Source organism: Agelaius phoeniceus, chromosome 4 (assembly GCF_051311805.1).
Source record: "Agelaius phoeniceus isolate bAgePho1 chromosome 4, bAgePho1.hap1, whole genome shotgun sequence".
Classification (NCBI taxonomy): Eukaryota; Metazoa; Chordata; class Aves; order Passeriformes; family Icteridae; genus Agelaius; species Agelaius phoeniceus.
Window position 1 is genome coordinate 6,846,040 of NC_135268.1, and position 17,059 is coordinate 6,863,098.

Genomic DNA, 17,059 nt, shown 5'->3' on the forward strand with positions numbered 1-17,059 from the left:
ACTAACCAAGCAAGGTACAAGCAGGAAACAAAACTGTCTCCTTGCTCTAGAATGCCCTATAACCAAAATACAGGATGGTGTCAAGTTGCACCAAGGGAGGTTTTGATTAGGCATTATGAAAAACTTCTTCATGGAAAGGGTTGGCAAGTACTGGCAAAGGCTGCCCAGGGAAGGGGTGGATTCACCATTCCTGGAAATGTTCAAAAAATGCTTGCATATGGCACTTGAGGACACTGTTTAGTGGTTAACATAGTGGTGGTGCTGGGTAGATGGTTGGATTTGATGATCTTAGAGGTCTTTTCCAATCTTAATGATTCTGTGATTCTCAGAACTAAAGGAAAAATAAAGCCATGCAGGCACTAGAAAGAAAATATAAACAGGTGTCCTGTTTCGAAACTTTCACTTTAATCTAAAAAATGGAAACTTTTGATGGACATCAGGTTGTGTGTCCCTGAAATGAAATATGGATCTTTAGCTTTTATGAAAGTAAAGTATTTCAAAGAAGGCATGGAAGAGAAAAGACATCTGAGATATAATGCCTTTCTCCAGGAAAGAATCTCTCTCACTATCAGTTCGTGACACTGCAGACTTTGATGCTGCTTTGACAAATATTTTCTCTAAGGTGAACTTTAAGTTCCTTTAGTTTTACCATTTTATTTTTTTTTCCACTTTTAGTTTATGTAGGAAGTGCGCTGAAATGATAACCTCTATTCCCTCCCAACAGACAGATTGGAGAATAAAGACCATTTATTTCTATTAAACGGTACCACTTCTTATTAAGGTTATCCAGGCCACTAGCTCATGACAAAATATCTTGTTCAATGTAATTTCAATTTTGACCTGCAAGCAAAAGCAGAAGATACACTTGAAAGAGCACTGCAAGGTTTATTTTTTTTAATTTCCTTAAAGAACAAGGAAAAAAATGAAAACAGTTGTTTGTAATTCTGAAAAACTAATGAAAAATTACTCTGATATTTTTCTTTCTTTCTTCCAATTTTGAAATGACCTGCAATTTTCAACAAGTTGTTTTAAAATGTTGTCTCAAGTTCCTGCCTTAATTTTTTGTGAAAGGCAAGTTATCTCCTCATTCCACAGTGCTTTGCAATCTCAAAATAGTCATCTATCATGAGAACACAGTGAGAGCTGTAACAAGAAGAGCTGCCAAGATAACAGCAAGAAATTCCATCCTTTGCTTTCACCTTAGTCTAAAATGTAAAGTACAGCATTTTAAAATGTTTCATTTTGAACTATTATTTGAAGTCTAGATTGAAAAAAGGTAAAACGAGCTATGCCATCTGAAAAGCTTCAGTTGAGTTTCAATTCAGATTTTCTTTTTCCTCTTTTAATGCATGAGCTTAGAGAAGAAATTATTTCCCTGTTCTTTAACTCAGTCACTCCATTTTCCCTTGCACAATTTTCATGGACTGCCATCTCTAGCTCTTCCAATTTTTTCCTTCCATTCATCTGCTGTCATTTCTTGAAGCATAATGTAATGGCATCTTACACAGTGGCACAAGATAATGGTTTATTTCTTTGCTCTTGCTATGTTTAACAAAGAATACTTTTCTCTGCATATGTTGAGCCTTTTCTGTAAAAGGACCGCAACTTTTCAAGTCTCCATTTGAGCTTTGAAATTCTCTTCAAAAAGCCCCCTAAAATCTTTTAAGTGTAATTGTACCTTCCAATATTTTAACATTTTCCAAGAATCAAAAGCACATATTTTCACTTTTGCTGGAAAACTTTCTCCTTTATAATATAAGACTGTGGTTTCTGGTCCCTGTATTTCATGAATTTACAGTCGTGAAGTTATACCTACATGAAAAGTTGTCAACAGTCAAGGCTGAAAGTTGCTCATTTACACCTCAAACAGCAGCTGATGTACAGGAAGGAAAAATCTCTCTGTTCTGGGCTCAAAATGCTTTGAGCATTCTTAAAGCACGAGTGTAGAGCAGAAACAGAATGAAACCGTTCCAGTAAAACAAATCAAAAGAAGAAAACCACCTTTGAGACATTTCTCCAAACTATTCTAGTAGATGTGGCCTAGTGGAAGGTGTCCCTGCCCATTGGAAGAGGGGTTGGAACTGGATCATCCTTAGGGTCCTTTCCAACTCAAACTATCCTATGATTCTACAACATGCTCTGATTTGTCATAAATAGTCTAAGTGCAGGTTTGTATCTTCTCTAAATTCACAAAGAAAGGCAGAAGAACACAAGCACAGCTAAGTAAAAAGTCAAAAAGGAAAAAGTCAAAAAGGAAAAGCAAGCTACTATTTCCAGCACCGTATAAGAAAGTCCCGATTCAGAATAGCATTATTTCACCAAAAAAAAGTGTTTGCAGGTTAATTTCTTTGCCAAACCCCTGTTTGGCACAGGACCAAGGGGAAGCATTTCAGCTCCAGCCTTGCCTCCTCTAAGGTATAGTTTGAGAGCCAAGAATTTGGTATCCACCCATTCTCCAAAGAAAACAAGAATATAAATAACACATCTAAAGTAAGGTCTACCTCTCTCTCCTCACTTTGTATCCAACCAGGAGGCATTAATCAGGCTCTAACTGATGGCAATCTGTGTTGTGATGCTTGAACACTAAGAAACAAGCAGAAAGTCATACAATTAAGGCTGCTGAGGACAAAACTTATATCCCAGACCACTTGCAGAGCAGTTATCACAATAACATGGCTTAAAATAAATGGACAAACTTTAGTATTCAGTTTTGTTTCTGTTACAGAAGTTAGATGAAGCTTGACACTGATTTTCTTAAACATGATTAATTTTTTTTGAACTACTTTGTTTGATGAAAGGGCACATTTTGATGCAATTACATTCAAACTGTTTTCTTGGCATGTAAAGCTTACCAGTTTTTTCACTTGAGGAAGGAAACAGAGGTAGGGATAAAGAGTGGTTGGTAAACCTTGAACTTATTCCTTATGAAAAAAAGTCCTAAAATGAAAATAATAAATGGAATACAATGCTACTGTCAGGGTAACTGGGACAGGGAGGACAAAGGAAGCTTAAAAGCTAAAAGAACACTCGGATATTTTCAAAATAATCCACAAAATCCTGTATTTCAAGTAATAAAAAAAAGGAAAAAAGAACATTTTTAGCTAATATTAAGATGATCAAAATTCCAGTTTTACTGGATGTCATGCCATAGATTTCCCTTTCTATTGCCTTGGAAAAGCTGTGCTTTTGGACTCTGCTCAGTCTGAGCCAGCAAGGAACCCTGTGCACTATACACCTTGCTTCAGTACAAAAGCAAAAGCTAAGATTTAAGCCTATGATGTTTTGGCTTCTACATCAGCCATATGAAAATAGAAACACCAGATATATATATATATATATTTATGTATACAAAAGACTGAAGTTAATAATGCTCTCATTTTTGAACCTCACTCTTGAGTTTTTGAATTTTTAAATGCCTTTTGAATGACTCCTGACCTCAAGTTAGTCAGTGCTCCTCCTAAATCACAAGTCTTAAGTACTGGAGTCCCCAAACCTTGTCCTTTCTCCTCTGAGAAATATTTCATCACTGGGTTGCTCTAAAGTCAAATTCGTAACATTTATGAAACAGGAAGGACATTGGAAAAAGCCACCAAAACAGAAAAATATTTTAGTTAAATAATACAACTACTTTTAACATTTCAACTAATGGCTGCATGAATTCTTTATATTTTGCTTAAAAGGGATTTTATTTGGAACAGAGAAGCATTCAGATCATCAAAACATAGAATGAAAGATTAACTCACAGCCCTAAAGTAGTCTATCACACATTGTTGTGAACTTTTATGCACATCTTGGATCTGTGGTGAAACTCCAAATAATTATCCTAAGCCAACCAAGGAAGAGTGAGTGGTAGGCTCAGTTACATCAAAAACATGCCAGACCTTCCTTACACTGATTTACATTTTTTACAAGCAAGATTTTAAAGGCAGAATCCTAAATCTGCTCTAAAATAATTTTAACAATATTAATGCAATTATAAAATAACTGGCAATCAAAATGTATTCCACAATGTTGACCAAGCTTTTTTTTTTTTAGTCTAACAGAAAGACAGCTAGAGAAATTTTCTTTAAAATACTCAAAGCTTAAAACAACAGCAAAATAAATTTTCACCTCAAGAATATTAGTTAATGCTTTATATGCCCTGAAAGATAAAGGTAACTATTGCCAGAGAACAACCTCTGTTACTCATCAGTATAAAAAATGGTGGCCTGACACATTTAAAAACTGAAATTATCAGCTTATCCACAAGAAACTCACAACAGGGACAGGAGCAACATAAAAATTCAGATCTCTTCACAATCATTATGACTAAATCTGAGGAAGGATTATCTTGTGCTTGCATTTGTGGAAGTCTGTGATATGCAGATTTTCACCCCCAAAAAACCTGAACAGTAAATATTGCATTTACAGCTGCTCCTGTTAGATGTCTAGCTATACATTTATTTAGGAATGGGAGCATGATAGATACACCCACTTCCATGGGTATAAGCAATGATACATAATGACTAACACCAGCTTAATTTGTTCTTTGAAGAACTCATTGAACCTTTACATATCAATTTCCTCATTTTCAAATGCATGTTTTCACAGTTATTGGCATTCAGAAAAGCCTGTTACTCTTTCAAGTGCATCATTTCTTAAAGAATCTGAGTACATAAGATACAGTCATTGGGGAAAGGATGGGTAGAAGAGAAGGAAAAGGAGGGTTATGATGGTACTTCTCCCCAAGGACTTCTGCAGTTTAAATATTTTATTATGCATTTTTTTATGTTAATCTAACTTTTCAGCAATTTTACTTAAAATGAAATCAAATTAAATTTAATAAAATTTCACTAATGTATCATTTTAATTTTAAATTACATTTATTTTTGATAAAGAGGGCAAAACAGCGAAGAGGGGCACTTAGAAACATCAATATGCAGCATCCTCTCTCCCTAGATTCAAGATCATAATCAGCTACATTTTCATGACAGCAAGGATATATTCAGAGCTCCCCAAGAAGACTCTGGAAATAAAGAGTTGTTTATGTGCCTTCTGTCAACATACAACTCAAATCACTGCCAAGCCCTCCTCCTTTCCATCATGGACTAATGGCCTCTGGGCAGCTGCCAGGGAAGAACAAAGGATATGCCCGTGTCACTGTCTGAGGCATTTGATGGTAATTCCACATCACTGCACTGGTGTCTGCTGGTGACAGCAGAGCAGCCCAACAGCTGCTGCCTCTGATGCTGAAGCAGACCCAGCTCAGAAAAAAAAAAAATAAAACAGCACTGGCCAGACCTGAGATGAGTATATTAAGCCCAGCTTCTGGAGTTGATCTTGCTCAGTCTGCATAAAAACTGGCCCAGAAGCAGCAGATCACCTGCAAAAGTCTCTTGCTGCATGAACTTTGAGTACACTGAGCTATTAAAAAATCCCCTTTAAAAGGTTGCAGTGACCCTTTGATTCAAAAGTTTCCTTGCATACAAATGGAAAATTCTCCCACCTTCATCCACCAGCTGTCTTACCCCATCCCTTCCTCTAATGAAATTTCCTCTTTTTTTTCTCTCTCTTCTCAGTTCTGTGGCAGTTGACACCATAAAAGATAGATGTAGAACCCTGCAGAACACCACACTAACCTTTCATGCTGATAGAGGAGACCTTTAAAGGGTTTGGCTGCAGCCTGTAGACTCTAGCAATAGTGATTTGTGCTGTCACCTTTACAGATGCATGATGAATTTCAATTATCTGAACATCTGTACTGGACATATCCTGTGTGGTTGTCAAAAGAGACACCAGGGATCTCCTTTGACTCTCATTGTACAGATCCTCCACCTGAGGAATTCACATATTTTATGAAAAAACCTTTCACTAGGATCTTTTCTCCTGAGAAGCTTCAGCTTCTCCATGTTTTGCTGCTTTAGAATGTGATTTGGAGAATTGTTTATCCAGCATGTGAAATTGTTTTTACTTTATGACCAATGACAGCCACCTGTGTCGAGGCTGTGAGCAGTCACAAGATTTTATTATCATTCCTTTATATTCCTTTCAAGCCTTCTGATTAAATCCTTTCTTCTATTCTTTCAGTATGGTTTAAATATATCATTTTTTTTTAATATCTATCATGAAATAATAAATCAGCCTTCTGAAACATGGAGTCAAGATTCTCACCTCTTCCCTCGTCCTGGGACCCCTGTGAACACCACCACACACAAGGATCTGCAGAAACCATATTCAGTTACAAGGACCAGAAATCTGGGGCATTTTTCTTCTTAAATTATTGCAACAATGGCAAAGGCAAACTGAAAGTTCTTTAAAATGCTTCTGACACACCAAGTAGCTTCAAGAAAATCATATCTCTCATCTCATTTAATGCATTTCACATTACTTTCACCACCTTAGTGTCATGCACTCAGGTAATTAAAGTACTTCTGATTTATTTCCTGTTTTCTTTTCCTTTACTTCAGTTTGCAGCATCTCCTCAGCCGTGCAGGCCTTGGTGGCATGCAGCTGAAACACATCTCTTGAGCTCATCAGGAGGCTCTTATGATGAAATCAGAGGCAAGGTTCACTATTTTTATGTTACTGCTATGCAAGCACATCTCTGCATCGCAGGCCGTTGAAGGAAACTTCCATGTCAATCCGAGCAACATCATACCAAAGTTAATATGATAACTTACAGAAAAATAGTAAGAAAATAATTCTGTTTGAGAGGACTACAGGTCTCAGAGTGGAACTGGTGAGAAAGCCATGCAGCAGCACAACCTGCAATGCAGCTGCTGTGTTTAAGGTTCACTTCTGCATAGAATAAGGAGCTAATACCAGCTGTGAAGTTCAAAGGATTGGCTCTGCAGACTAACAGTTGAAGAGTTCATCATCATTGTTTTTCTAGTATTATGTACATACAGGAGAAGAGACAGGATTTTTTTGTAAAAACTTAGTATCCTATAACACATTCACAGTTTGAGGATGGAATTTTTAGAGATTAGTTTAAAGACACTGATCTATATTTTTTTATGATAGCATTTAAAAAAATATCTATTTAAGATCCCACCAGTGCATACTACCAAATTAAGTTTCCTTTAGTAAGCAGTATATTAATCTGATATTAAGCATTTCAGTATCAATACTAGAATTCTGCCTTTGCAATGTTTTAGTTGCATAAAAGACACAAGCTTATCAAATATCTTTCAAGGGCAAAAAAGCAGTTCTATAACATAACAGCCTGGGTAGGTTTCCTAGTAGTGTCTTTTCTTCTTGTCTCTTCATTTGGTACAATAATTTAATAGTTTCTCACCATCTTTCCCTAATGACAAAAATTTCTTTGCTATAATTACAGAGTTTTTGTGTCGTTAAATGGAAAAAAAACAAACCCAAAGCTGAATTAGACATTTCATAGATATTTCAAGCCTTACTATTTCAAACTAAGTCCAAGTAGATAGCAAATCCAATGTTGATGAAATCTGGGATGCATCAGAGAAACGTGTGCCATTAAAAGAGACTTTTCTGCATCACTTTATCTTGGTATTGCTTAGAAATATCACACGTGAAGCACAAAGTTGAGCTCCATCCCTCTGCTGCCAATTCCCTCTGACTGGGATGGGGAAAAAATGGAAGTAGCAGCATCTTACAAGAGTGTGCCTCTGCCACTTTTATCTCTGAATCACCACTTTCTTCCTTCAGTTCAACTACCCAATTATAGCAGAATAATTTTGTACACTTTCTGCAATACTGAAAAGATTTTCTGTCTCTCATTTGCATGTCTTTTGGCCACTTTTTTAAGCTCATAAAGTTAGAACAGTATCATAGTTTTGAGCTTCTCAGCAGCAAGGAAAAAGAGCATAATATGGTCTCTGTCGGGAGAGCAAGGATGTAGAGGGAATAGAAGCAGCAAAGTGTACAATAATTGCTTTAGGGCTTTATCTTTCTGGCTTTGCTGTGAAAAGACCTCATACAAACAAAGTGATTAGCTCATGTTACAGATCATTCCTAAAAAAAAAACCCCAGAACTTCTCCAGCAACAGCTCACTTGAGATAGGGCTGCTTTTGGAGACATTTATTGTTCATGCATCACAAGTCCTCCACAAGTAGCAGAAGCAAAAAAAGAAAGTACATGCAAGCACTTCTTGTCCTTTCACAGAAAAACTGAGCTGGTGGTTTGCACTGAGCACCACATGAGCCAGCTCCAGGACACCCACAGCTGCAGCAACAACAGAAAGATGTGTTGCAAGCTGGTAACAGCTGTGGGAAAATCCATCTAGCAGAGGCTAAAATTTCATTCTTGCACAACAAAGGAAAAGCTCCAGACAATTGTCACTTCCAAGCCAATACAGAGGCAACTGCTCTTACCAGGTGCATATTTAGAGCAGATGTTGAAGACGAATCTCATATAGCAGCATGGGTCAATTTTATCATCAATTTTAAAAAATCTAGAGTTTGAGTTTATGTATTACTGACAAGAGATGCAGTATCACTAGCTGTAGAGCAGAAAAGGCTGAAATATTTCTCATAAAAATGTCAAACAAATAGAAATTGTTCAAATGACATTTGGCCTGCATTTTACTGGGCCTATGAAAACACAGGTTACTTCAGGATTAATCACCATGAGAAAAAATTTGGGTATTTTATTGCTGGCTGGTATATTCCTCTACCCTATTTCTACATACCTATGTAGTTATATCCTGAAATTCAAATTTACATGTTCCTTAAACCAAGATTTTGCTGCTCAGATTTTTTTAAAGTAGGAATATATTGCTTATGATTCTAGGGCAGGGCAATGTGTTTTGCCAAGTCTTTTCTAAGACTGTGCCCAGTGCACTTTCTGAAGAGACTGATCTGCTAAGAGTGTTGGATCAGTGCACCTTATGAGCCTTAGGAGTACAGCTTGCATCCTAGGGAAGTGAACACATCCCCTCCACAACCCCTTTATTCCATTCTATGCAGTAAAAAGCCCTGGAGAAATAGTTATGACAGCAATTGCTAATGCTGCAAAGTTTCATTTTGTCTCATTTAAATACAACTAGAGAAATTAAACACTTCCAAAGCTGGTTCATCACAAGTTTCTTCTTTATTTGGTGGCTTAGGAACTCTGAGGCATAAAATTACCCTCTGTGAATCCATGAGAAACAACTTTCCACTGCCACCTCCTCAAAACAAAGCAGCAGAAGCCAGAAAGGCACGGTAACACCCAGAGGAAATCCTTACTTGGAACCACTTCCTTTGCAAACAGCATTTGTTGTGGCCCTTTTCTAGACCTTCATAACAGGGCATGAGGTGTTTGGTAAATAAATCTTGCTTACTTTGAAGTACACTCCCTTTATTGTGATTGGTACTTTGAAACCACGTCGTAATTAAATATTTTAAAGGATATGATGCAAAATTTTAAAATGCATTTTAATACTGTGTACTTATAAGCATTAGCAATTACAAAAGAAATGTAAACTATTCTGCATTTGTTACTATGATGGGGAAATTATTATGCTCACTGAAAGAGAAACAAAGAAAACCCACTTTTGCCTCTTTCCTTTTAAACTTTTTTCTCTGCTAGAACAAGCAATATCACAACAGAAGCATTTAATGCCATTATTAACTCAACCACCTAAAACCAGAAGCTATATTAATTAGTTTCATTATGCTTAATTGAGCATAATCATCTTACCCAACAATTCCTTGTACACTAATTAATAAAACAGCATGTCTTTTGGATCAGAAATGCATTAATTGATTTCTTTCCAAAGTAAGATATTTAGGGGATGGGATCCATAACTTCCACTATTACTATGTTTGGACAGACTTAACTTTTGTAATCACAGTGACTCTAAAGGGCAATGGATCTCATTGGTGGAATTGAAATTTCATGCAAATTTTCATAGGGGATTTTCTGTCTCTTTGGTGACATTTGAAGAGAAAGACATGACTCAACAAGGTCACTTCCATAAAAACACTGCAAGGAGTTACAAAAACTCTAAAAACTGTCATCTGTATTTTAAGTAACCTTCTATAATGCTATATTGTAATGTAATGGTGTTCAAGTATATAATGTCATCTCCTTAAGGAGGTAAAGACTAAAGCATTTATTTGATAAACCTGATCAGATGAACCATCCCAAAAAATATATATAAATTGCTTTTCCTTCTAGGAGGAAGTTCATGTTTTCTCATTAATAGATCTGAGCTCTCATCTCTTCCTCTGCTAAGCATGAGCCAGGCCTAATTTCTCCACCTTGCTCTTGAGAAACCTGATTATTACCAACAGATGCTTTGCCCATAATTTCCTTTTGTGAAGGACACAGCTGAACAAAAGCAAGGATCACTTTCATCCTGATATTGTACAGTCAGGATTATCCTCTGCTGGAGGAAACCAATATAAAGATGACCCTCAGCCTGGGAAGTCATCCTAAAAACTAAACAATGGACATCTCTAAGGCAAAATTCTTGCCTAACCGTATTATTAAAATTATTATAATGTCTAATAGCTAAAGAAGCAATGGGCCAGAAGGAGAAAGCTCTAACCATTTGTCATTTGGTAGCTATGTAGGTTTGCATCCTAAAGCATGCATTTCATTTCATATTGAATAAATAATTTCAGTCATATTAATAAGTAATCCTTGAAGAACAAAATGAAGGAAACAGACCTATACTTCATAATCAGGACACTTCCCTGGGAAGGGAGAGCAATGTGTGTTTGGCCCAATTAATCTTTGATGTTGCTCTGCTGTTCATAACAAAATTAAATTCAAGAGCTAGGAAATACCACAGACTAACTCAGCAAAATAGTTTAGAAGGCAAAAAATTAAAAACAAACAAACAAACAAAGGCAAACTCCCTTCCTGAAGAAACTGGCACCTCGATTTCACATCCTACAAAAGTATGCTAACCAGTGAGCTACATTTGGTGAATTAAGCAGGGGAAGGGGTGGAAAAGAGGAAGGAGAGCACATGCTTGCATTCCTAAATCTCTCAATCCACTAAAGACACAAAACAAAGTGAGAAAAAAAACAGACTATGCATCAATATCCACAAAATAACTGTTTTGTCAGTCACAAGATGAATGAAGAGGAATGAAGAAAGGGATCTAAATTTTAGCTTTACAGGAGTTTAAAGATCCATTCCCATGGGTAGCATTTCCCCCTGGTAAGTTCAGGAATGCCTGGTCAGCATGACATGAACTGACCCAGTACTGCAGGCAGAGGTGTCCAATTCTCCACCTATATAATACTGGAAGTTTAGATCCAATTCCAGATCTCCCACTGGAAACTGACTGCCTAATCCAGCAGATATTCACCATGGATTGGAGCAACATTTACACATCTACTATCATCCCTTGAAATTGTTCAGCAACTTTGTGAACAGGATTCGGTGTCACTGACATATTTTCTGAAAAATCTTTTCCCAGGATCTTTTCTCCTGAGAAGCTGAGAAGCTTTGGAATGTGATTTGGAGAATTGTTTACCCAGCATGGGTATCACATTCTTGGAATGTGATTTGGAGAATTGTTTACCCAGCATGTGAAATTGTTTTTACTTTATGACCAATGACAGCCACCTGTGTCAAGGCTGTGAGCAGTCACAAGATTTTATTATCATTCCATTCTTTTCCTTTGCTAGCCTTCTGATGTCTCCTTTCTCTTTTCTTTTAGTATATCATTTTCTTTTATTACAATATCTATCATGAAATAATAAATCAGCTTTCTGAAACATGGAGTCAAGCTTCTCATCTCTTCCCTCGTCCTGGGACCCCTGTGAGCACCACCACAGATTTGGTGTTAAGCGGATGGTTTGAGGGACATTTTTTTTCTGCACATAATGATCAAATACTCTTTTGTTTCAGTACATGCACTGCATGATACATGTTCTTTCCCAGGAAAGTTAGACAAGCTACACATTTGAAAGGATAGATAAATCTACCTGTTTTCATAAAAACATAGAGGAATGGCAGAGGGGTTGTGCTACCCAGCTCTCAATTAATTTAACCAAATTACACATCTTTTGAAGACTTTCTTTTTAACTTCCTTCCTTAATAAGAGTAACTGAGCAAAAGTTGCATTTTATTCACACCAGATAATTAAAACTTTTGGTATTGGAATAATTTTTTAAAAACTCATCCGTTCCAATATCTTTTGAGTTCCAACAACACATTTTAATTGAACACACTTCTGAATTGCTACATTAATATGCCACATCCTGCTTGAGGAATAAAAAAACCTGTTTTTCTCATGAATCTCCCTTCATTCTCCTTCTCCTTTTCTCCCTAAATCTGTTTCATTAAAAAATCTTTTTAGGTCTCTCTCTTTGCAACCTTTGCCTCTTTGAACAAGTAAATGGTGGAGATCATCTTCCCAAACTTCACCCAGGCTGTCCACAAGAATCTTTGAACTGTGTACTAAACACCTGCTCTTAAACACAGTAGAAACAGATAAAATACAACACAACTTTGAGTTCCCTCCCCTGAATTTATGGAGAGCAGGCTCATGTGAACAGCCATGCTCACCTTTTGTGAATTCTCTACATAAACTTGATTTCAGACCAGCCACACATGACCTCCCTTCCCCTCCTTCCCCTCCTCAACACACAGGGTTTGTGAGTTTCTGATCAAGAGACAATTTCACTATCCTACTGTTTGAGCTGAAAGTCTTGCAGAGACAGCATATCAATTTTCAGGCTACACCAGATCCAAATGACCTATTCTTAACTCTGATCCCTATTTTGGATTCTAATCCCATTTTCTTAAGTCTCTAATTAGCAATATTACTTTAGTGCCTTATTAAGAACTAATGCCACAACCTAAATTATCATCATTTCAATAAAATAATCTTTGAAATACAATAACACAAACAGCGTAAAACATTTCCTAGCTGCAGACAGGTGTGCCATAGCATGCAATTTTCAATTTCATAGGCATAAACAGATCTAGCTTCACTGCCCTATTATTAAGTAAGCAATTATAGTAATTAATGAATTAAGCAATATTGCAAAAAAAAAAAATATTCTAAGTAGTATACATGAATCACTAGTTCCAGAGCTCCCAGCCTTTCCCAGGGAGCATGCTGAAAGTCACACCCAGACCCAGGTCTGTTCTGTCTTGCTTTTGCATCTCAAGCCCTCGGGGCTGGTGTCTTTTGACACTCGGAACTGCAAAACATCACACGATCTGCAGCATTACACACCATGAATGGAACAAATTTTTTCTGCAAGGGATTTCAATGTAATTTTGGTTTTGTTAAAAGCATTAAATCCTGTTAACAAACCTCACCCGATGCACTGAGTCTCAGTGGTGCAACAGGATTTCTTTATAAGGACTTTTAGGAGGAATTCAAGGCTGGGGGGACATTCCTGTCCAAAAATTATTGAACATCTTGGCAGTCCCATCAGTTCTATGTCAATTGGAATTACTTACTTTCAAGCAAAGCACTATCTATATTCAAAAAAAGTTAGAACAGAAAAAAACCACGGACTTTTAAATTTTAATTTATTTAGAAGTGTCTGTGGAAATCAAAGCTACCAGACAGATTTGAGAATGGCGTGGGTTGCATTTGTGGTGGAGATGAACAGAATTGGGATATGTTGAAACTAGCTTAGTCGGTTCCAAATGTAAACACAAGATATGCTTATTGTATGCACTCTGAAACTAAAGAAAAAATTCACTTAGTGCTGAGAAGCTGAGGCTGGAAAAACTACTTTCCTAGCATTGTTCCTCCGAAGTCCAGAGGAAAATTTTTAAATATAACCCAAGTCAGAGTTGATTCCTGCCCCCACACTTCCCCTTCCCCAAACAAACAAATCACTCTCAAGGCATGACTTGCCTTATTTAACAGCCCTGTTTAGAAGACAATTGCTGTAAGAGTTTGGCATCATTAATTTTTCCAGAGCAGTCTGTCAGCATGTGAGCCAGTACAAATGCGGAACTCATGTATGTGTGTTACACGGTACAGAGCTTGCCTTTAGCAGTTCTCCATTTCTGACAAGTAGGAAAATAATTATCAAACTACTTGATGCACCAGCCTGAGGCTATAGCAACTAGCTACCCAATTTAAATTTTGCTGGTTTTGCCAATATGCAATTGGTTAGTATTTTAATTTTTAAATTGACAGGGTTTTTTCTGTTCTATCAGACATTGCCTGTATGTAACAAAACATCATGAAAGGAACGAAAAATAATCATTGAGAGTTCCAGATTTTTTTCTCTCTAGGAAAAAAAAAAAAAATAATCATAGACTCATAGAATAGTTTGGGTTGAAAGGGACCTTAAGGATCTTCTAGTTCTAACCCTGCCATCACAGACAGGTACACCTTCCACTAGACCAGGTTTCTCAAAGTCTTGTCCAACTAGCCCTTGAATATTTACAGGGTGAGGCTTTTCTGGGTGACCTGTGCCAGTGTCTCACCACCCTCATAGTAAGGAATTTCTTCATGACATGTGAGAAAATATTATCCTTTAATGACCTTCAACTAAAGAAAAGAAAAAAGGCCTGTGGATTCAAAAATATGCTCTGAACCCATATATAATTTCTGTCTATCATCTCTCTCCAACTGTGAAACTGTTTTTCCACATTTGGTTGTTCCTTAAACAGAAACTGGATGATAGCTTTACAGTTTATTGCTGTCCCTCTCTGAACCTATTGCTGATGCACTGTATCCTTTTAAAATCAGCAGGAACCAGTGCTACATATGGTATCCAATGAGATGCAGGCAAACCTGGGATTAGTACATGATGTACTCTTTTGTTGTTTGTTTCTCAACAACCCCTAACATTCTGCTTTCTTTTTTGTTTATTGCTGACCTGAGGTTTCCACGAAATTATTTATCATAAACTCTGAGATTCACTCCTTAGTGATAATGAGGCTTCAACCTCACCAACAGAATAAACATCAGAGCAAGGACAGCAGCACGGCAGCAGGAGAGAAATCTTTAAAGATGCTTTGAGAGCTGTATCCCATGGCTGGCTTCTTAGTTTAGGAAAGGTTACATTAGGAATTCAGAATTTATTTTCATTTTCCATGAATGAAAGCATCTTTAAATAACCGGCAGTGAAAACAATACAAGAGTAATGAAGCAAGTTAACAAAGATAAATAAGAAAATAACATCAAGAACGACTAGTGAAGGGCAGAATGGTTCAGAAGCCACTGAAAGGTAATGGTTCCTGTGTTTCCCACATCCCAAACAAGTGCTGCTTCTCACCCCTGCAAACGGCACCTGATCCTGAGGAGCTACTGCTGAACCAGAGCTACTTCCAAAAAACCCCAGCAACAGCTCTCTTATGCAAGAAAAGCTGAAAGCATGCCTCTAATACATTCCTTCTGTCCATGCACTGGGCTGCAATGCAGGCCAGCAAGATTCCCAAATTCTGGATAGTGATAATGAGTGAATTGCTTCACCTGAGCTTTGAAGGCTCCTCTCAGCAGGATTTATGATCTCAGCACACCACCATGCTAAATGCAATGACATGTCTGCCTACTCAGCTCCCCAGAGGGCAGGAAATGTGCTGAAGTCTGTTAGGAGAAGACCATAAAGACAGACCAGGAGGACATATGTATCTTTTTTTAAATGGGGACTGCTTGTTAGTGGACTGAGAAAATCCAGATGCTAGCCCCTGCTTGCCTTTTGCCTTTGGGCAAATAAGCAAGCATCTTTCCTGGATTAAATTAACTATAAACTCAGGGATAAGATAAAGAGTGACTTGTCTCATCTCCTTCAGTGGTGGCTTAGCTACCAAAGAACTGTCTAGCATGAGAGTAGCAGCACACATACCAGAGCAAGTTACTTTTTATAAGATGCTGTTAACACTCCAGAAATTTTACTTGGTGATAAACCACTTAGAAGAGTGCAGGGCAATCGGTGATCTAACTTTAACTGTTTGAAAAAGATTACTTACATCCACAGGAGCAGGCATCTTGCAGTCAGTGTTGAACAGCCAAATAACATCACCAAGAGAACAGCACGCATTTGATACTTGTAATGCTTTCTTCTGTGAAAGGCAGATAATCTTCTTCCAGTCCTTTCCAGGGGCACAGAGTAACAGGAGTACTGCTGAAGAAATTATACAGCTAAAAGCATTTAGAGACTACACTAGCTCTTTTGGTGGCACACAATGCAAGGCTGCTCTCAGGTCAGAGTCTATTCTGGTGCAACATCATTCATCTTTACAGCAGATACTGCTGAGTCAGGAGGATGATGTAGCAAGAGAGACCTCATAAATCCACTGAGCAACAAACAGAACCGATAAAGCTTTTGGGAGAATGCTGCAATGGAAGACTATAATATCTTTTTGCCTATAAACAAAAGACAGGCTGCACTTATCATCAGATCAACTACCTGCATCAAAATCTGATGGATCAAAGTTGACAACAGTGACTAAATACTCTGCTCAAGTGTTATCCGTCCAAGAATTGGCTTCACTTGTCACTTTATAAAGTCTGGAAACCATTGAAGACGGTTGATAAATGGTTGCCCACCAATAAAGATCATCACTTAATTTCTAGGCTTGCCCCAGTAAATGCCAATTTTTTCTTAATCTCTGAAGCACTTTATCAAAATGCAAAGTATGCTAACTAATTCAGGTCTTTCAAAATTACCATTTTATCTTAATTCTCTATATAAGACACTTGTCAGGTGTTTGAAAGAAAAATTGACATAAACAAATCCTGAGGGGTGGAGGAGTGGGCAGCATGAGCAGGAAGGGAGTTTAAGAAGACTTGAAGACAATCTTACCAATGAATCCTCAGCTGAATACATCCAGAAAATGGCATGGGTGTATCCAACACTTGACACAAAAACAATCATGTAAGACATGAGCTTTATCTGAGGCATTCATTTTTCTTGGACTCTCAAGAGAAGATGACAGACAAGATCATCCTCCTTTCAGGTCATTGACAGATTCTAGGATAAACAATGCAGGAAGCTGGAAATCCTTATCTAAAAAAGAAACTATTATTATTATTAATAAAGGACCTAAAGCAGCATGCAGGTCTTGGTATTGTATTTCACCATCATTTAGCCAGGTGGAAATCCATGCTCAATTAATGGAGCTACAAATCCTTTTGTGCCAAGGAAGCATAAAACATGAGGCAGTTTCATATTTTCTGAA

At 37.3% G+C, this 17,059-nt stretch overlaps 1 long non-coding RNA gene across 1 annotated transcript in view; it reads right to left on the reverse strand.

Moving 5' to 3' along the window:
• The window catches only part of LOC143693804 (uncharacterized), a 29,475-nt gene that overhangs the window by 1,370 nt on the left and 11,046 nt on the right, over window positions 1–17,059 (reverse strand). Inside the window, exons 2-3 of the long non-coding RNA XR_013181761.1 lie at window positions 16,684–16,887; window positions 15,848–16,002 (exon numbers count right to left, since the gene is read on the reverse strand). This is a non-coding gene — a long non-coding RNA (uncharacterized LOC143693804). The remainder of the gene's footprint in view (window positions 1–15,847; window positions 16,003–16,683; window positions 16,888–17,059) is intronic.